Source organism: Suncus etruscus, chromosome 3 (assembly GCF_024139225.1).
Source record: "Suncus etruscus isolate mSunEtr1 chromosome 3, mSunEtr1.pri.cur, whole genome shotgun sequence".
NCBI lineage: Eukaryota > Metazoa > Chordata > Mammalia > Eulipotyphla > Soricidae > Suncus > Suncus etruscus.
Genome location: NC_064850.1, coordinates 99,049,533 through 99,072,439, shown reverse-complemented (window position 1 = coordinate 99,072,439; position 22,907 = coordinate 99,049,533). Strand labels below are relative to the sequence as shown.

The 22,907-nt window shown below is 34.8% G+C and overlaps 1 protein-coding gene across 1 annotated transcript in view; it reads right to left on the bottom strand.

Moving 5' to 3' along the window:
- MARCHF1 (membrane associated ring-CH-type finger 1) overlaps positions 1-22,907 on the bottom strand; it is a 355,296-nt gene that overhangs the window by 205,310 nt on the left and 127,079 nt on the right. The gene's annotated exons all lie outside the window — the stretch shown is intronic.

Here is a 22,907-nt window from a genome sequence, read left to right as displayed (position 1 = left end):
GTTGCTGTATTGTTTTATTTTTGTAATGGTGCTTTGTGCTCTGACTGTCCTTAGATATACCCTTGCTTCTGTGCTCATGGATACTTGTGGTGGTGCTTAGGGAACCAAAGATATGAAATAGGACAATGGTTGACCATAAGTATCACAAGAACCCAATTTCCTGTACTATCTCTCTGATTTTGATTTGATTTTTGAACACCACCCTTGGTGCTCGGGATTGATTTGCAACATGGTGTTTGAGGAATTGCTCTAGGTGGAGCTCAGGAAACCAAATGGTGCCAGTGAACAAACCAGGGCTTATTTTTTTATTGCTTCCCATCCTTTGAATTATTTCACTATGTTTTGAAATTTTTCCCATTCTTTAACAATACATTGAGGCATATTTTCAATTTTATGATAAGCGTTAAAAATCACACCCTGGCCCGGAGAGATAGCACAGCGGCGTTTGCCTTGCAAGCAGCCGATCCAGGACCAAAGGTGGTTGGTTCGAATCCCGGTGTCCCATGTGGTCTTCCGTGCCTGCCAGGAGCTATTTCTGAGCAGAAAGCCAGGAGTAACCCCTGAGCAACGCCGGGTGTGGCCCAAAAACAAAAAACAAAAAACAAACAAAAAAAATCACACCCTACTTTCTGGCCTCTTCAGAATTTCTAATTCATTTTGAAAGAAGCATAAAAAATAATGTTAGGGGGGCCAGCGAGGTGGCGCTTGAGGTAAGGTGTCTGCTTTGCAAGCACTAGCCAAGGAAGGACCGCGGTTCGATCCCCCGGCGTCCCATATGGTCCCCCAAAGCCAGGGGCAATTTCTGAGTGCTTAACCAGGAGTAACCCCTGAGCATCAATCGGGTGTGGTCCGAAAAAAAAATAATGTTAGGAAATAAACTTTTCAAACCAGACAATTTAAAATTAGAAAAAAATCCTTAAAACAATTGCACCCCTTTCTTTGAAGTTTAGAGATAGTCTGTGCTCAGCATTCATGATCACGGATCAGTCTAAAAACTTCTGATGTGTTTAGTTTGGTTTCTCTTTTCACTTTGTCATTATCTGCTAATAAATAATTGACAGATCAGTTATCGATTCTATAGATCTGACATGGAACAAAAAATTCATACTCGACCTCAACATCTGCAAGGAGAATGTTGGAGAAACCTGTCATAAACAAAACAAAGGATATGAAGTAATATTGATACTGAATACTTTAGATTTTATTTTTATTTTTTTAAGCATCTGGTTCAAGCAGAAAAGTGGACCTGAGAAACACTGTAGTCATCTTGACAGGTCATTCTTGAGAATTAAGTTATTAGAAAAAATGGTGGGTCTGAAATTGCCTCACAATGACTGCCTGAGACACTTTCAGTAACAGAGATGAAAAAATATGGCAAATGTGTTATTGTAGAAAACAGTAGCTTTATTCAGTACAGACTGTCACTATGTCAAGCACAGACTAGCAGATATTTCAGCTGAATAGTACTTTTTCTTTACATACAACATCCATCTCATATAACCACTGATGCCACTGCGGAACATATTATTACAGACTGGGATGACTCACAATGATCTGATTAGTTACACCTCATAACTGCCCTATGATCCATCTGGAGATTAATGTCTATGCTACCTACAGACATTTTTCCTTGATTAGCTTCCTCTGGTGATGGAGAGAGGCACTTTTCTACTGACATCTTAACTCCTCTTACAGAAACTAGGAAACAGAGTCGATCCGTCTCTCCTTCTCAGCGAAATGCACAATTTTGACACGTTATTGTATCAATAGAGGAAAACTAATGACAAAATATAATAAACCTAGCAGGGAGTTTATCTGTGGTGGTATTTTTTAATGTTCTCTATACTTACAGGGTGTTTAAGAATATGATTAAGGAACTTGGTGGAAATGAGCTTCAGCAAGGACCAAGAAGAATTATAGGAAATTCAATTTAGTAGTGGATTACTAATTTCCAAGCCAGATTTTGTGGAATATTTAGGTAAAACAAGGAGGGTCAGTTTCCCATCATAAATGTAAATGAGCATAGAATAGATTAAAAGGAGGCTAAGAAGGACCAGAGGGATACACAGTGGATAGGGTATTTGCCTTGAAGTGTCCAATCTCGATTTGATTCCTGTTAGGAGTAACTCCTAAGGATGTGGCCTAAAAAACCAAACCAAAACCAAACAAAACAAAACATACCAGGCTGTTAAATTCTTTTTTCTAATGATTTTTATTGTGACCAAAGTAAATAACAAATCTTTCACAGTAATATTTAAGATATATAGTGACAATGAATCAGTGCCTTTCCCACCACAAGGGTTGTCTTCCCTCCACCCCTTTTCCCAGCATGTGTCCCATATCTCCCTCCTTTGCCCCCAGAGTGCTAGTGTAACTGTTCCCCTCTGTATATATTGTTGTAGATAGGGAATCGATTCTGTTGTTGTTGACTTTGGTGTTTAAGTGTGATCATTTTTTATTTCCACTCAATGCTCATATGGCTTTTGGTCCTGGTACCAATCATTGTTATTTTATGCCTCAATTCATGAGGCCTAATGATTCAAGTTGTGTGGTTCTGTTGGAAGAAGACAGAAAAAAATCAAGAGAAAAAGGAGAAGAAAAGGAAGAAGATGATGATGAAGATGAAGAAAACCATAACAAAAAACAACAAACAACAATAACAATTTTTAAAAAGAAAAGGCAGTAACTACCAAAAGAAATACACAACAACAACAACAAAAAATCAACAAATAATAACCATAAGAGTGAAAGAGAAAAAAAAGAAGAAAAAAGAAAAATAAGTAAATTAAAAAGAAAAAAAAGGAGGGAATGCTATTGTGGCAAAGTTTTGTACTTCTTCTTCTTCTTTTTTTTTTTTTTGCATAGGCACAGTAAGTGTTGGGGAAATAAGAAAGGGAATTCCCTTGGCCTTAGAGATTCTGGGTTTCTCTGCCCTTGAAACATACTGCCAAGGGAACAACTACTGACTCTGTACATGCTCATTATCACACCCCAAGGTCTTTTTATTGTGCCAGGAAATTTTCTGCTCAGTTGTGGATGATAAAATCAGACCTCTGTAGCTAGAGATCTTAGTATTTGCACAGGTCATTGAGGCTGATAAATTCTTAAACACATAATGAACATCTACTAGTCCAATAAAAACATCTGCTTGATTATATGAATCAAGAGATTTTTTTAAATAAAACTTGAAATACATTGGTTCTACTTTTCAGTTAGACATTAAAAGATTCTAAAACTTTAGAAAAGGGTTAATTTGTTTAATTTTTTGAGACACAGTAAATGATGATTAGGACTTAATTCTGGTTCTGCACTCACATGAGGATACTATATATAGTATTGGGGTATCAAACTCAGATCTGCTGCATTCAGGCAAGCATCGAGCCCACTGTAGTGTTTTACTGGCCCCCAAAGGTTAAAACTTTTGCTATATGTAAGTCTACCATTGATTCTCTCTGGTTAACATGTATGAAGAGTGGGAGGGCACATTATTGCACTCTTAGCTGTTCTCTAGAGTAAGAGACTGACTTGAAATTGGATCTCCAATAATGTCCCTGCCATGAATGTATTATTTGACATTCCAGGACTTCTCTGCTTCCACTGAAAAATGAGACGGGTAATGTTTTGGGGAATATTATAAGTATTAAATGAGTGATAAATAAAAACATTTTAAATTGCACCATTATAATCTGATATTTTCAAAGGTGGAGAAATAAAAGTTTCCCCGAAAAGCAAAATCAAAATCATTCTTTACCAAAATTACTGTGGCAAGGCCTGAGCAATAGCACAGCAGTAGGGCATTTGCCTTGCACAAAGCTGACCGGGGACCAAACTGAGTTCAAACCATAGAATCCCAGATGGTCCCTGCCAGTAGTGATTTCTGAGTGAAGAGTCAGGAATAACCCCTGAACACCACAAACAAACCCCAAAACTCCATGACCATCACAGTTACTAGACTCATAATTTTAATTATAGGCATTAGTAACTTTAACATATAATTTAGCCTCCATTATCATAAAACAAGGAGGGTCTTATAATATTTAAGAACAAAAACTGAAACTTGATTTGTCCAGGGGAATTAAGAAAGTTTGCCTGGCCTTGCTTCTGATGCTGAATTCAAGAAGCACTTTCTCTTTTGGAAAATTTCCAAAGCAATCTGCCTCAATTTGCTGCTAATCACATGGGTGGCTTGTCCTAACACCATTTCAATGAGATATTCTTCTTTGTATATGACTCAAATGTGGCTGTCATACCTCATTATTATCAGTTTAAATTCTTTATCTTTGATGAAAAAGAAGTTATATGAATTTTACATGACTCACTGTAATCAAAGTTATTGTAACTCAGTGGAGCAATAAAAGTCAGATCAACAAGAGTTCCAGACACATCTGCATGAAAATTATAGGATCATCAAACAATATTATTAGATAACTTATAATATGCAGAGGAAGTTACTTCTAAATTTTATAAATGCTATTTAATACGCTTGGTTTCATATGGTAGGCATAAACATGTGATACTATTAATTTTATGTTGTTATTATTATTACTAAAATAAGAATTTTAAAAATTAATCTCACTGAGCATATTTATTTTTATCAGCAAGAAAATATAGCCAAAAATGAGAAACTTATTACTAAATCATTTAAATATACATACATATATGTATATATACTAAATCATATATATTTACTAAATATATATGTATACTAAATCATTTAAATATATACATATATATAGATATATGTATATATACTCAATCATATATATTTACTAAATATATTGTATACTAAATCATACAGATATATATATAATCATTTAAATATATGTCTATATGTATATATTTAAATGATTTAGTAATAAGATATATCTGTATATATCTGTGTGTATATATATATATATATATATATATATATATATATATATTTGGTTTTGAGCCACACCCAGTGACCCTCAGGGTTACTCCTGGATATGCGCTCAAAAATTACTGGTCCTGGCTTGGGGGACCATGTAGGACAGTGGGGGAATGAACCACGGTCTGTCCTAGGGTAGCGCATGCAAGGCAGATGCCATATGCCCTGTACCACCGCTCCGGCCCCTAAATTATTTAAATATATTTTAATGTTACAAATTAGATAAGGTAACAACCTTTAAATTTTAATAATTCTATTAATTTGGAGATTGTACCAGGCAGACTCAAGTTATTACTGGCACTGAACACAGGGATTACTGGTAGTGCTCAGAGAGCCATAAGGCAGTGCTAGAGACCAAGACCCAGTTGGTTGCAAACAAGGCTAGTGCCACTTTCTAACATCAATATAATTTATTTTTAAGACAAAAACTATATTAAATACACACAACATGGCCAGGTGAACACTGTTTATTATATCTTCTATCAGAACTGAATAATATAAAAGCAGGAAGGAGGTTCATAATATCAAGTGTTTTCAAATAACTTGGTCGCCAGAATTTTATTTGGAGACTTTATCAGGTATTTATTTTGATACTGAGTTAAAACTAAAATTAAAAACTGTGAGGGACCAGAATTATAGTACAAAGGAGAGAGTGCTTGTCTTGCAATATGGGCCACCTAAATTTAATCCAAAGCACACCATATGGTCTCCCAAGTCCCACAAGGAGTAATATATGAGTGCAGAGCCAGCCAAGAGTTAGTGAAAACCATTGGATATGCACTCCAAAAAAAGTCATATGTTGGATTCTAAAAATTAATCACTTGAAGAGATCCTTTAAGGTAGTACAATGGTACTACCTTGCTTCTGTCCAATCCATATTCTACATCTGCCATCCCATATTGTCTCCTAATCACTGTCAGGATTGATTCCTGAGTGTAAAGTCAGGAGTAATCATTTAGCATTGCCAAATTTGGCCAAAAAAACAAAATTAGAAAAACACCCAAAGGTTAATCAGCTGTTTCGTTTTTCATTTTCAGACCAATTTAAAACAATCAAATTTCAGTTTTAGAAAATGACTAAACTGAAATCCATGTGCAATGGGCAGGAAGGCAAAGTCTGGGGTCAGAGGAATTAAAGGCTTGATTTGTAACAGAAATGGAAAGCTGTTATTTTAATGATGTTAATCCTCCCAGTCCACCATGAACAGGATATGTGTCTCCATTTCCTTGTGTCCTCTTTTATTTCTTGAAGCAGTGTTTTCTAGTTTTCTTTGTATAGGTCCTTCACCTCTTTAGCATTATTGTGAATGGAATTGTTTTTTATGGTCCATTTCTTCTCCATCATTATTTGTGTATAAAAAGGCCCTTGATTTGTGCATGTTAACTTTGTAGCCTGCATTTTGATACACGAATCTATTGTTTCTAGAAGTTTTTTGGTAGGGTCTTTAGGGTTTTCTAAATATAGTATCATGTCATCTGCAAACAGTGAGAACTTGATTTCTTTTCTATCTGGATGTCCTTGATTTCTTTTTCTTGCTTAGTTACTATGGCAAGTACTTCCAGTATTATGTTTAATAGGAGTGGTGAAAAGGGGAAAATTTGTACCAGATTTTAGAGGAAAGGCTTTTAATTTGTCTCCATTGAGAATAGTATTTGCCATTGGCTTCTGGTAAATGGCTTTGACTATATTGAGAAAAGTTCCTTCCATTCCCATCTTGTTGAGTTTTTATCATGAATGGGTGTTTGACCTTATAAAATGCTTTATCTGTATCTCCTGATATGATCATATGGCTTTTATATTTTCTTTTGTTGATATGATGTATTACATTTATTGGTTTATGTATGTTAAACAATCATTGCATCACTGAAATAAAATTTAGTTGGTAATAGTGTATGACCTTATTGATGAGGTGTTGACTCCTATTTACTAGGATTTTATTGAGGATTTTTGAATCTGTTCATCAGGGATATTGGCCTGTAGTTTCCTTTTTTCTTTTTTTCACAGCATCTGTCTGGTCTTGGTATCATGGTGATAGTAGCTTCATAAAACTATTTGGGAGTATTTCTGTTTCTTCAATTTCCTAGAAAAGCCTGAAAAGGATTGGTTGCAGTTCCTCTTGAAAGGTTTGAAAGAATTTGTTTGTGAATTCATCTGGACATAGACTTTTGTTTTTGGGAAGATTTTTTATTATCATTTTAATTCCTCAATAGTTATGGGTCTGGTTATATATGCTTTATCATTCTGGTTCAACTGTGGAAGATTATGAGTCCAAGAATTTGGGACCGGTGAGGTGGTGCCAGAGGTAAGGTGTCTGCCTTGCAAACACTAGCCAAGGAAGGACCGCGGTTTGATCCCCTGGGATCCCAAGCCAGGGGCGATTTCTGAGCACTTAGTCAGGAGTAACCCCTGAGCAATAAATGGGTGTGCCCCCCAAAAAAAAGAGTCCAAGGATTTGTCCATTTCTTTCAGATTCTCTTGTTTTGTGGCATAAAAGGTTTCAAAGTAGTTTCCATTTACCTTTTGAATATCTGTATTAGCTATATTAGCTATAGTGATCTCCCCTTTTCATTTCTAATTAGGTTTATTAAGTTACTCTATCTTCTGTTCTTTATAAATTTTTAAGTAGCTTATCTATCTTTGATTTGCTCAAAGAACTAACTTTTGATTTTTTTGATCTTTTAGATTGTCATTTGGATTGCTACTTCATTAATTTCTGCTCTAAGCTTTGTTTTTGATTTTTTTTGCCTATCTATTTTTAGTTTGGTCTGTTGATCACTTTCTAATTTTATAAGCTTTGTAATTAAGTTATTTATGTAGAATTCATCTTCCTTTTGAATGCATGCTTGAAAAGTTATAAATTTTCTTCTTAGTACTGCTTTAGTTATGTCCTACTAATTCTAATAATTTGTTCCTTTATTCTCATTTGTTTCCAGGAATCTTTTGATTTCCTTTCTGACCCACTGGTAAAAGGCCAAAGATTTATGCTACCTGAAGAGAAACCAGAGTATGGCCCACTGGTTGTTCAGTAGTTAGCTGTTAAATTTCCAGGTGTTAAATTCTTTCCTCTGTGTCTCTATGGAGTTCACTTTTTATTCAGAGCACTGTAAACTGAGAAGGTATTTTGTAAAATTTCAAATCCTCTTGAATTTATGAAGGTATGTTTTATGGGCCAGCATGTGGTCTATCATGGAAAATGGCCCATGTACATTGGAGAAAAATATATATCCAGTTTTCTAGGGGTGGAGAACCCTATACATATACATATATATAATATATCTGGAGAGCCCTACACATATATAATATAATATGTGTATATACATAATATATATCTAGTAGACCACTTTCTTTCTATTTTTGTTAGGCTTCTACCTAGTTGACCTATCAAAGGGTGACAGGGTATTGAGGTCTCCAACTATTACTATTTTGCTATTAATGTATTCTTTCAGATTTGGCATCAATTGTATCAAATATTTTGCTGGTCCCTCACTGGATGTGAATATGTTTATCAGTGTTATTTTTTTCTGTTATACATATTTTTTGATTATAACAAAATGTACAACTTTGCCCCTTATAACATTTTTAAGTCTAAAGTTTGTTTCATCTAATATTAATATGGCCATTCCATATTAAATGGAGTTGTTTACTTGGATAATTATCCTCCAACTTTTGATATTGAGTCTATGTTTGTTCTGACTGTACAGATTTGTTTCTTGTATGCAGCAGAATGTTAGATTCATCTGTTGATCCATTTTGCCACTCTATGTCTCTTACCTGGTGCATTTAGTTCATTGCTGTTGAAAAAGAAAATTGTCATGGAGTGTAGTGTCATCTTTTTGTAGGAGTGTGGTTTGTCTGTTGGTCTGTCTTATCTTAAAATAGACCTTTCAGTTTGTCTTTTCTGACCAATATAGATATTTCTCAAATTTCTGAAAATTGAACTTCCATATGATCCAGCAGTACCACTCCTAGGGTTATACCCTAGGAACACAAAAACACAATATAAAATGCCCTCTGCACACCTATATTCATTGCAGCACTATTTACAATAGCCAGAATCTGGGAAACAACCCAGATGTTCAACAGTTGAGTGGCTAAAGAAACGGTTGTAGATATACACAATGGAGTATTATGAAGCAGTCAAAAATTGAAGTCATGGGCCCGGAGAGATAGCACAGCGGCATTTGCCTTGCAAGCAGCCGATCCAGGACCAAAGGTGGTTGGTTCGAATCCCGGAGTCCCATATGGTCCCTCGTGCCTGACAGGAGCTATTTCTGAGCAGACAGCCAGGAGTAACCCCTGAGCACCTCCGGGTGTGGCCCAAAAACCAAAAAAAAAAAAAAAAATTGAACTCATGGAATTCTATTTACATGGATAAACATGGAAACTATTATGCTCAGTGAAATAAAACAGAGGGAGAGACACATAATAGTCTCACTCATCTGTAGTATTTTAAATAAATAAAATACAGTATGGTAAGTATACCGAGAGACAATAACGATGAGGGCAGAAAGACCAGCACATAATATGAAGTTTTTCACAAAATTTGGTTAGGCAGTTAGAGAAATAATTATACCCACAACTATCATAACAATAGTAGTGAGTGAGAGAAATTGAATGCCTGTCTTGAAGACAGGCAGGGGTGGGAGAGAAGGGAAATTAAGGGCTTGGTGGTTGGAAGGTTGCACTGGTGACAGTGGATGGATTTATTATGACTGAAATCCAACTATAAACGTGCTTGTAACCATGATGCTTAAATAATGATATCATTAAAAGAAAGATAAAGAAAAAAAAATGGAGAAACTGCTCTTGCCTCTCTAGTGTCAAATCTAAATTTTTTTTTATTTTTGGTTTTTTGGCCACACCCAGTGACGCTCAGGGATTACTCCTAGCTATATGCTCTGAAATTGATCCTGGCTTGGGGACCATATGGGTTGCCAGAGGATCAAACTGCGATCCTAGGCTAGCAGGCACAAGGCAGACATCTGCCTTACCACTTGCACCACCACTCCGGCCCTGTCAAATCTAATTTATATAAAAGTTATATAAGTCTATTTAAGTAAGTAGCAATACGAATTTATGTTACTTTCCTTTCAAATCTCCTAATGAAAAAAAATTTGGGGGTGGTCATACCTGGCGGCTCTCAGGGGCCAATCTTTACTCTGTGCTCAGAAATTGCCCCTGGCAAGCTCCAGGTACCATATGAGATGTAGAGATAATGGGACCAACATTTGTCCTGGATCAGTTGCATGCAAGACAAACACCCTACCACTGTGTTATTTCTCTGGCCTCAATATTAATGAAAAGTTTTGACTTTTGAGGAATAATTGCAGGTTTCTTATAAGGATCTCTTTAGATGAATTCCACAGTGTAGTCTGCAAAAGTCCATACATACATCTACATATTTCACCAATGAAATTAGCAAGTAATCAGATGCTTCCTTGTTAGAACACAAAAGTCATATTTTAATAAAGTTATATATATATATATATATATATATATATTTATGGTATTGGGGGGTTTGGGGCCTCACCAGGCTGCAATCAGGGGCTACCTCTGGCTCTAGACTCAGAAACCATTCCTGATAGGCTCAATGGGACCATATGGGATGCCAGAGATTGAACTCTTGTCAGCCTCTGCAAGGCAAATGCCCCAGCATTTGTCATTCTGGCCCCTAAGTTTTAAATGATTTTTACAGTAACCACACCAGAATTTTTTTTATGAAGCACCAGGGATTGAATTCAGTAAGCTACATGGTGATAGATCTGTGTTATACCATTTGAAAGATGAACCTTGTCCAAGACTGTTTTGAGGCATAATTTTATAGGATCCTTTTCTCCATATTCCTGACTGCACTTGTGATTTCACCTTGATAAAGACCATTCTCACAGGTGTAAGTTGATAGATATCTCATTGGCTTAATTAGTATTTCCATGCTAATCAGTGATGATGAGAATTTTTATGTTTTTTATTGGCCATCTGTATACTTTAATCAGTGAATTATTTGTAAAGGAACAAATTTTAGACAATTTTTGATCCAAAGAAATACAGGTTATAAACATATTACAGCAAAAAATAAAGCCTAAAAGAATTCATGCACTCTATGACCTCCAAAACACTAAAGAGAGATAAAACACTATAAGCACTTATGGTAAACATCTTTATTTTAAAAAACACTATATAAAGCAATGTAAAAGGAACTATAAAACCTTAAATTTTATTTTTTTTAATTAATAGCTTCTATATTTTATATGCTGTTAATACCTACTGGGGTATAAATGAGGAAGGTACATATTTATTAGAAAAAAAAATCTTTAAAATTTACAAAACATGAGCTTTTTAAGACATAGTAATAAAAAGAAACAGAAAAATTAAAATGTAAATATAGACACAAAAGAGAAAAATGATTAGAATAATTAAAATGCAATGTTATGCTATTACATATTAAAATTTAGAGGAAAATAAACAGTATTTCAGCAAAACTAAAATTGCTCAAATTTATTCAGGAAGAGGAATACCTGAATTGAAAATTAACAAAGAAATGATTGAAAATGTGATAAATTCTGCATATAAATAGAGATAAGAACATGAATTGCATTGTATCTTACTTTTAAATAGCGCATATTCAATTTTATTTAAAATATTCTTCACTACTAAAACATAAATTTTATTCATGTTTTATTATGCTTGAATAACTGTAATTTATTTTCTTGAATAAATAAAACTAAATGTGTTAAGATAGTATTCAAAAATAAATTTAAAAATTGTGTTCAATTCTTTTTGTTGTTGTTGCTTTTGGGCCACACCTGGTGAAGCTCAGTGGTTACTCCTATAAGCTCAAAAATCCCTCCTGGCTTGGGGAACCATATGGAACACTGGGGATCAAACCCAGGTCTGTCCTGGGTTAGCCATGTGCAAGGCAAAGACTCTACCACTGTACTTTTGCTCCAGCCCCTATCTTCTATTCCTATTTAAAATGATAGCTATAAACATTATTTAAAAATTATTAGTAATCTAGGGCCCGGAGAGATAGCACAGCGGCGTTTGCCTTGCAAGCAGCCGATCCAGGACCAAAGGTGGTTGGTTCGAATCCCGGTGTCCCATATGGTCCCCCGTGCCTGCCAGGAGCTATTTCTGAGCAGACAGCCAGGAGTAACCCCTGAGCAATGCCGGGTGTGGCCCAAAAACCAAAAAAAAAAAAAAATTATTAGTAATCTAAATAGCAGCATGCACCTTGACACACCACCAATAGTTTATCTGCATATCTTTTTCTATCAAGGCATATCAACATAGATTAGAGTGACATATTAAAAAACATTATGATAAAATTAAAAGGCAACCCACTGTAAAATCTACTTTTATTAAGAGTAGAAGGAAATACCTCTTATAAGAAGAAAGTACTTAAAGGAACCAATTAATCGATTTTTATTATTGATGATGGAATCTAAACATACAAGTTTCTCTAAAGAGGAAACATACAAAGATTAATTAGTGAAATGTGAAAAATATGTTCAGGATAATTATAAAATGACTACTAAAATTCTTAGTTTCTACTTCATTTTTTTCTATTTTTGACTGAATCATTTTTAATTTCAAAATTATTCTTATTTAGTTTCAGCCATACATTGTTCCAACATCAGTACCTTCAATAGTGACCACTTCCTTACACCAGTGTCATTAGTTTCTCTTATCCCAAGTCTGTTAATTTTTTTATTAAGCATTAGTAAAATTCAAGATTTACTTAAAGATTAATGAATTTTACTTAAATACTTTCTTGAAATCGCAAATAAAGTATCTCCCTAAAATATGGACTAAACTTCCTGAAATTCCTTCTTTCTTCTGTATTAGCCAAATTGTAACTGGCAGATATCTTCACAATCATATTATATCTCCCAGTAGGCTTTCTATTTGTGATTTTCTATAATTAAATTCTCCCCAGTGAGATATAAACAGTCATGTTGTTTGTTATCATGTTTTTTTCTTTTTTGGTGCTTTGTTTTGTTTTTATTTCAGGACTATGGTTATTGTGTGGTTGCTGTCTATATTGCTCTGGTGCTTTTTGAGTTTTCTGTTTAATTTTTTTATCTTTTATTTTATTTTTTGTATTGTTTTATGTTTTTCTTCCTTTTCCCTTTCTGCTCTTAAATTGATAGATATAGCCACTAGAAGGACTCCTCCCATTTTTTGTTTCTCTGAGTTTTGCCCCATTATATTTTATTATTATGTTTTTCTCCTTCCTTCAAACAGAACCACACAACTTGAACCATCTTGTTTGGCCCCACAAATGGAGGGAGAAATAATGGAGGGAACCAAGACCAAACAGTCATATGAATATTAAGTAGAAATAAAAAAATGATCAAACTTAAACACCAAATACAAAGCCAATGGCAACAGACTCTATACCCAATTTATAACATACTAGACACAGAGAGGACCACTAATAATAGCAGCCTGGGGGTGTAAAAGAGGAGGATATGGGATGTATGCTGGGAACAGGAGTGGAGGGAGGACAAAGTTGGTGGCGGGAATGCCCCTGATTCAATATCACTATGTACCTAAAATATTACTGTGAAAGATATGTAATCCACTTTGATTAAAATATGTAAAATATAAAAAAGAATAGTCAATTTTTGCCTGTCTGATAAATCTAAAATTGTTTCTATGTTCTTTATATTTCTCTGTGCTAGGGTAGCACTAGAAATACACATATTCCAGAAAACTGATAAAATTTAATTTCTTGAAACCAAAGCAGTTTTGTCTGTTACAGCAAGAAAATGGAGTGGAAGAAATCACAACAAAAGAAAATCATGTAAAGATTTGAAATTAGATTTCATCATTAAAGTGTACTAGAGATTACTTTAAATATGATCAGGAAAATGCAAATTAAAGTAGCAAGCAGTCACTGATTTGTATTAATCATGCTGAAAAAAATGGAAATTAGTGGCAGCCTCTATACTAGTGGAGATGAAAAGAGTCCTCTGAAAAATTTTTTTAGTACAAGTGTGAATTTTGACAGTACATTTGAAAAAAAAATCAACATGTTGAATTAATAAGCATATCTTGCAGTTCACTCACTTCCAGAATTCTAGCCTAGAAAAGTGGCAGCAGAATATAAGGAATCAGGCCACAAAACTATAGCATTGCTCTTTACTTGGAAAAAATATTCTTGGCAACAAAGATGAATCTGCTGGTCTTTTTGGTTTTTTTTGTTTTTGTAAATGATTTAAATGTATAGTATGAGCTTAGAGAACATTGGTAGAGGGAGTTTAACACTGATGGTGGGATTGGTGGGATGGGTGGGACTAGATTAGACTGATGTCTAAAACTCAAGTATGAATAACTGCAAATCACAATGCTTTAAATCAAACATTAAAAATGTGATTAAGTATTTTAAAAACTCAACTTGTTCAACTCCACTAGCTAAATTCTGCAAACCCATTTTCTATTTTGTCATGGGTTTCCCTGAAATCTCCACCCAGGAGGTACTGTGTGATAACTGGAAAGTTCTGAAAGGAATTGTTCTAGCTCTATTTGATCCCTGCTGTAAGGCCTCTCTCTCTCTCTATTTATTTTTACCATCTATCTAATCTATCTATCTATCTATCTATCTATCTATCTATCTATCTATCTATCTATCTATCTATCTATCATCTATCTATCTATCTATCTACCTATATCTAACAGTACATCCATCTCTATCTAGCTATCATTTGTCTATTTACCTATCTTTTACACAGAAAATTCTCGTCATTTTTTTTATTTTTACATATACTAAAGACATATATTGATTTATAATGGATGAAACTTGAGGACACAATTTAGTGAAATAAGTCACAATAAGAGCTGGAGTAATGGCACACCACACAGGACAGGGGTGTAGACTTTGCACATGCAGGACACCACACTGCATGCTCCACCTTTTTTATCCCAGTTACTGTAGAAACTGAAGTGGCCTGTTGGCCTTTCCAGCGGGAATAGCATTATTTAGCTTTAGAGGTTCCTGAGCATCAGTGCTGCTGGGAGGTTGAGTGGTTTCTAGTACAGTGCATTAAACTGCCTTGTTTTGTCCTAAGGATCCCTGAGCACTGATTGAAAGGTCCCCAATTTAAAAAAATCAATGTGATAATTAGAGAAAAGTTAAATAAAAAGTTAGCCAAGGCTACTGTCAGTTTGTTTAATTTGTATATGGAATCTACAAGACAAAATTAATGAGAAAACAAAATGTAATTCAAAGAAATAATAGAACCATGATCACCAGAAGGGAACTTCTTGATGTAGTGGGGAAGCTGAGGCGTACAAAAACTTTCTAGGGAGTTAAGAGGCACAACCTTCTGGTTATATAATAAATCGTGCGGACTGCAGCCAAGAACGCTACTTGCTTCTTATCTCCTTTTTTGTGTGTGATCCTAGAAATGTTTCTTCACCCTCAAAGCTGCAGTTCCCTTCTTGGCTGCAGCTAAATAAAGCACGTCGTTTTTGAATACTTAGAAACAGACTTACTGCACCAACCAGCTGGCTCTCTTCTAAGAGCCTGAATTTTAGTTTCATCAGGATACACTTTGAAATTTTTTTTTCAAATGCCACTTCTTTTCTTTGTTCACTAAGACCTATTCTACAATTTTAATTTGTAACACTGGAATTACTTATTTATTTTTATTGCCATTTCTATTTACTGGATAAAGATCTTTTACAACACATGTAATAAATCTTTATATAAAATTCTATGTTTAAAGTGATTGTGCTTTATATCTCCCAACTAGATTTTCATTAATAGAGTGATCATTAGTAGAAAATGATTAAATAACATATAATAGAGCCAACCCTGAAATATCATATAAAATGGAATCTTGGCCTTTTGATCTAAAATATTTTCCACCAAGTTGATGGTTAGAAAGAGTATATATGAACACATTCAGTTTGTACATGGCTGAACCTTGTTCAATCCTCATTTCCACATATGACTTTTTGAGCATTGCCACAAGTAACCCTTTGAAACAGAGCCAGGAGAGGCCCCTTAGCACAGAAAAGTGTGAACTTAAATTATCTCAGTCCACTAAATACACGATTGAAAATAAAAAGTAAAATACAAACAGGTATAGTGATTCTTTATAGAAAACATGAGGATTGAACCTTTATAAATGTTTATGAACATATCTGTGTGTATACACGCAAATAGATATAACTCATTATTTGGGTATAACTCATTATAGGCAAGGTCAGGTAAATATGTGCATTAGTATGTGCACATGCAATTCTTGGGGAAAAGTTAAAAAAAGAACAAAAAAGATAAAGATAAGTATGAACATTTCCTTATCTGTATATGTAAACTTATAATGAGTATGACGTGTAAGTCTGATACAAGTGAGAAGTTGTAACTTTCCTGGGCATTTTCAGTAAATGTTTTTAGGCACCAGTCATGGTAGAATGAAAGAGAGAATGGAGTACTCTGTTTAATCTTCTTTTTGTGGTAGAATTGAACCAGTTTTCATAATATTGGGGGAGAAATATTAGATTAAGAAAATTAATGAGATAACATGTCAAAGTTAATGTTACTAATCAAAGAGTATATTTCATAAAGTGCTTTTGTAAATATATCCAGAAAGTCCTGCAAGATACATCTGATTTTCATTGGTGATATTGTATGAGATAATAGAGTACTTGGAAATTAAGTCAGGTACTATATATTAATCAAATCTATTAATATATTTATCATTCATTTTAATTTTAGGACATTTATGATTGATGAAAGAATAAAATATCTGTGATCCTAATACAATTTAGAATTTTACAATTAACTTTCTTGTATAAAAATAATTTTCCTTCTTTAACGACTAAATTGCAAAATGGGTTTAACAACAAATACAGTAAGTTCTGAGAAATTATATTCTAAATTATAAATAATTATATAAATTAGAAAATTTGGGGTATTAATTTTACATTTGCTAAAGACTAATGGAAAGTTAAGAGATAGGAAAAGGTTTTAAGTGGATGTTTTCTATCTACTTAACACTGTTGAGATCCTCAGAATCACATGGTCCCTGAGCAATGCTGTGTAATTACAATTCCTGGCACTAGCAAAGTATCCACACATTTTGGGGCACTTATTTAAATATTGTTAGAAGTGACTTCTAGGCCCCTGTATACTGACTTGGGGCAAAGACCCAACTCCAAAATGATTAGAAAAAAATCATACTTTTAAGTGGTCATATTTTTAGATTTTTACACTATACAGAATTTAGTGAAAATATTTTTAATATATTTTTATTTAAGTAACATGATCATATTTGGGTTACAGTCATAACCAGAACAGCCCCCTTCACCAGTGTGACATTACCCCTGCCCCCTTCCCATCCCCGCCTATATTGGAGACAGGTATTCTACAACAGTTGTTTGTTTTTAAGTTCAGTAAGTTGTATTTTTTTCCTTAAAGGATAAGAGTAAAAATATATAGTAAAGGTGTGATAGTGGCAATTGCCGTTGTTTGCATAGGTCCAGAAAAATGGGGAAAATGGGAAAAAAATCCTTGACCTGATTACAAAAAGGCCTCACCCCAGAAGTTTATTGGCATAAGACAGACTCTGGGTTCCAGGCATACCAGTCCATCCAACTTCAGTCATTCTCAAGGTCCCGGTGAAACTTTTTCACACTTTAGCTATTGTTGGTATCAGATTCTTATATTTAAAGACTCTGGATTCTGTGCATTTCTTTCATTGATGTCAGGCTGATGTGGAGCATCCTCTAGTTTCAGCATACCATTAAATGTGGAGTGATCTGCCCTGCATGCAGACTGTTCCTGAGTTGTCTGGGTGTTGGGAGCACTTGGAGTAAGTCAATGTCAAAGCAGTGGTAGGTCTTCCCTGGTAGAGGCTTGGATCCTGGTAATGTTAAAGACAATTGTGGTTGTTTCCATAGATGGTATCCATTGTTCATGTGTGTGTGGGCGATGCCCATTCTTCTGAGGCCTGAGCCAAATCATTATGCCAATGTTCAGGGTAAAAGGCCTAATTACATTACCAAATTTGTGTTCCCATCTCTATTAGATAAGAACGTGTTTGTCATATTCTTAATTTATCCAACTAAAAAGTTTCTGTGTGAAAAAATAAATATGGTGCCCTAAACCAAAAAGACAACTAACTGAGTGGGAGAAAATATTTTTACTCAAATACATCAGAAAAAAGTTGAAATCTAGGATATACAAAGTAATCACAAATATTGATTCCTCAAAAATATAAAAATCCTATTAAAATGTAGAGAAAAAAGAACACACTCCTCTATGTGAAAGATCAACAGATGACCAAAAGGAACCTAAAAATGCTCATTATCACTTATAATTAGGGAAATCTAAATCATGACAACACTTACATTCCTTCCATTGTATACCAGCGAGGTTAGCACAATACTGGACACAATTTGTGTTCAAGGTGATGTTAAAAAAAGGAACTCTTATCCACTGTTGGTGGAAATGCTGTCTGGTACAACCCCAATAGAAAAATAGTAAGGAGGGGTCTCAGAAAACTCAAAATTGAGCTGCCCTATGACCCACAAATCTCAGCACTTTCACATTATCTATCTTCAGGACGGAAATACATTCATCCCAAAAGATGTATGTTACCAGTATTCATCACAGCACTCAGTACAATAGCTAAGAGTTGGAATCAATCTAGATGTCCAACAATAGATGAATGGATCATGAAGATGTGGTACATATATACAATGAAATACTACATAGAAGTAAGGAATGGTGCAGTGATGCTATTTCATGGATGGAACTGGAAGACATTAAATAAAATAAGCCAGAAAAAAGATAAATACAGAATGATATCACTTATTTGTTGTGTTTAGAATAACTTCATGAAGAAATGCAATGGTATAAATAGGGGTTGCCAAGAAAAGTTTTGGCGCCAGAGTATTATGAGGAAAAGGGAAATTGAGTAGAAGAAGAGAAAGACAAAAATAAAATAATAGGGACAAGGGCCAATAGGACTCAGGTGCTTTGGCCAGGTTAAGAAAGGACATAATAATGTTAATCCTGCCAATCCATGAGCAGGGTATGTGTCTTTATTTCCTGGTGTTCTCTTTTATTTTTTGAAACAGGATTTTGTAATTTTCTTTATATTAGTCCTTCACATCTTTAGTTGACTCCAAGATATTTGAATTTGTGTGACATGGAGGTGAATGTTCTTTTTAATGTCTATTTCTTCTTTATCATTATTGGTGTATAAGAAGACCATTGATTTTTGCATGTTAATTTTGTAGCCTGCCATTTTGCTACATAAATATATTGTTTATATATGCTTTTTGGTAAAATCTTTAGGGTTTTCCAAATATATTATCATGTCATATGCAAACAGTAGGAGCATGACTTCTTCCTTTCCTATCTGGATGCCCATGATATCTTTTACTTACTTAATCCCTATGACAGGAACTTCCAGCAGTATGTTTATCACCATTGAGAACAATATTTTATTATTTAATAATAATATTAATATTTTACTATATTATATTGATAGTAATTTTGCCATTGGCTTGTGATAGATGGCCTTGACTATACTGAGAAAATTTCCTTTAATTCCCATCTTGATAAGAGTTTTTTTTAATCAATAATGGGCATTGGATCTTATCGAATGCTTTCTCTGAGTCTATTAATATGACCATATGGTTTTTCTTTTTCTTTTTTGTTGATATGTTGTATTATGCTGATTGATTTACATATGTTAAGCCATCCTTGAATTCCTGGAATGAATCCTACTTTGTCATGGTGCATAACCTTCTTGATGAGGCATTGAATCTTATTTGTTGATTTTCTTTTTGTTGATATGGTGGATGTTGATTTATTTACTTATGTTAAACCATCCTTGCATTCTTGGCTATGGTGTATGACCTTGATGAGGCATTGGATCCTAATTGCCAGAATTTTGTTGAGGATCTTTGCAACTGTGATCATCAGGGATATTGGTCTGTAGTTTTCTTTTCTTGCAACATCTCTGTCTAGTTATGGTATCAGGGTGATGTTAGCTTCATAAAAACTATTGGGGAGTGTTTTTGAATTTTCAGTTTCACAAAAGAGATTGAAAAGGCTTGGTAGTAGTTCCTTTAGAAAGGTTTGAAATAATTTGTTAGTGAATATATCTGGGCCTGGGCTTACCATGATAAGGTCAATGAGTGAGAGAAGTAGAATGCCTGTCTCAAATACAGGCAGGGGGGTGTGGGTGGAGGAATATGGGGTGCATTGGTGGTGGGAATGTTGCACTGGTGAAGTGGGGTGTTCTTTTTGTTAAAGAAACCCAACTACAGTCATGTTCGTAATCACGGTGTTTAAATATATAAATAAAAGCAAGGACATAACTAATATCCAAGCCACAGAGTTAACAACAATGAAATCATGAGACACAAACTTTAACAACCAAAATTAAAAGTAAGCCTATTATGATGACAGGCTGTGGTAGGGGGAGGTGGGGTAGAAGTAACATGGAATGGACTCAGGGAATATTGGTAGAGGGAGGTTGACATGGTGGTGGGATTGATGCTAAAACATTCTATGCCTAAAACCCAATTATGAATAACTTTTAAATCACAATGTTTTAAGTAAAAATTAAACATCCCACAATACCAATTTTAATGAGAAAAATGTATACTAATGATTATAGTCCCTTTATTTAAAAAGTCAGATCACTTGGGGCCAGAGCGGTGGCACAATGGTAGGGTGTTTGTCTTGCACTCTGCTGACCCAGGACAGACTGCAGTTTGATCCCTGGTGTCCCATATGGCCCCCAAGCCAGGAGTGATTTCTGTTTTGGGGGAGCACATCCAGTGACACTAGTGTTACTCCTGGCTTGGGGGACCATATGGGAAACCAGGATTGAACTGTGGTTCGTCCTAGGTTAGGGATTAGCAGGCAAATGCCCTACCACTTGCGCTACCACACCAGGAGCGATTTCTGAGTGCATAGCGAAGATTAACACCTGAGTGTCACCAGGTGTGGCCCTAAAACAACAATAACAACAAAAAGTTAGATAGCACTTCTAATTTTAGTGATTTTATTATAGTATATAAAATAGTGCAATAAAAATCTCATCCACCTGATTAAAATTATTATGTAAGACTACAACTATAATATTCAAACTTCTAAAAGATAGTATACTAACCAATGCCATAAAACTTAATAAATAAATTCCAATGTTTAGCACTAGAACAAGAGCAGTTGTTTTGTTTTAGGACCACACCCAGCAGAACTTGGGAGCTTCTGGATTTGTGCTCCAGGACCCTTCAGGGACAAGGACTGAATTGGTGTCAGCTTCAAGGAAGTCATTACTGTAAATCCTGTACTCTCTGGTCTCATAATAAGATATATTTTTAAGTTTACATACTCTTCTACTGAATGTATTTTAACCAAGTCATACTTATGTGAAAAGAAAAACTATATAGTAAGTTATTTTTGGCTAAATTGTGAGAGCACCTGGGAAGAGGCCAAAATAGTTTAATCCACATCCTTTTGCTGTTATTTTGGGCCAGACGTGGTGATTGGCAGGGTTACTACTGGATCTACACTTGAGAATTAATCATGGCATTGCTTGGGGGAACTTGTGGGATGCCAGGGATTGAATCTGGGTTGGATGTATACTAGGCAAGTGTACTGTACTGTACTATACCACTTTACTATCACCCCAACTCTTAATCTATACAGATTTACAGTAGTTAAAGACAGAATAAGGGCAACTGAATGCAATGCAAAATATGATCATCTCTTTCCTGGCTTGTGTGAGATAATGCTTTATATGTATGTATTATTAAACTTATATAAAATATGTACATATAGTATGTTCAGAGAAAAATAGCACAAATGGTAAGGAACTTGTATTGTAAGCATTTGACCTTGATTCTATTTCTGGAACCTTACTTGACTCTCTTATTATACCAGAAATGATTCTTAAGCACAGAGTCTGGAGTATATCCTAAGCTTCACTGGGTGTTATCCCCAAGTCTCTCTAAAATATAATAACATGCATACATAAAACCTGGTATATAAACACATAATGTATATGTATTCAGATAAACATATATTTGTAGCCCTTATGGGTAAGCACAGGATATTGAAAATGGGAGATTTAAGTCACTCAACTCCCATGAACTTTCTTATTCTTTATTGTACAAATAAATATCAATTGTAAGTTAAACTTTGTTATGCCAGCTCAACTTTTCCACAAACTCTGTTTTAAGTAAAAGTTATATAAAAATTTGCCATTTATAAAGAGGGGACTGGACCTACTGTTCTGTGAGTAGGGCTGTACATGGTTTTGAAGGAGCAATGTTGTTTCTATGCTAAAAAGTGAGGGGTCTCCCTCCATCCAACCCCACCCCCACCTGTACTCCAGACAGGCTTTCCAGGTCCCTCATTCATTCACATGCTTATGGTAGTTCTCTGTGTAGTTATTTCTATAACTGCACTCACAACTCTTTGTGGTGAGCTTCATGAAGTGAGCTGGAAGTTCCAGCCCTCTTTTCATTTCATTGTCTCTGAGGATGTTGCATTGGTGAAGGGGGGGATGTTCTTCACATGACTGAAACCTAATCACATTCATATTTGTAATCAAGATGTTAAAATAAAGAAAAGAAGAAAAGAAGATTTACTAGAAAAAAAGACAAAAAAAAAAGTGAGGGGTCATCATGAGACAGTGCAGCAAGTAAAGGCTAGTTTGCAGGAGCTGGAAAGGCAGTGGAAAGATTCTTCTTCTGGTATGAACATTGATTCACTCAATCAGCTCGGAAAACCTCCCTGATAACACCCTGGCTGGACTATTCATTTTCTTTTTGATGATTTTTTTCTAAGTAGGTCCTTGCATAATTTTCTCACCCGCTTTATTCAGGCATGTATAGGTGCAGTTAAGATGCTTGTGTTAAGATCCCAGTATGTGCTCATAAGTAGGAATGGAGGCAAGTAACTTCAAGGAGAGTCAAAGATTTTACTCAGGTCCATAAGAAGAGGAGGCATTGTGGGGTCCTG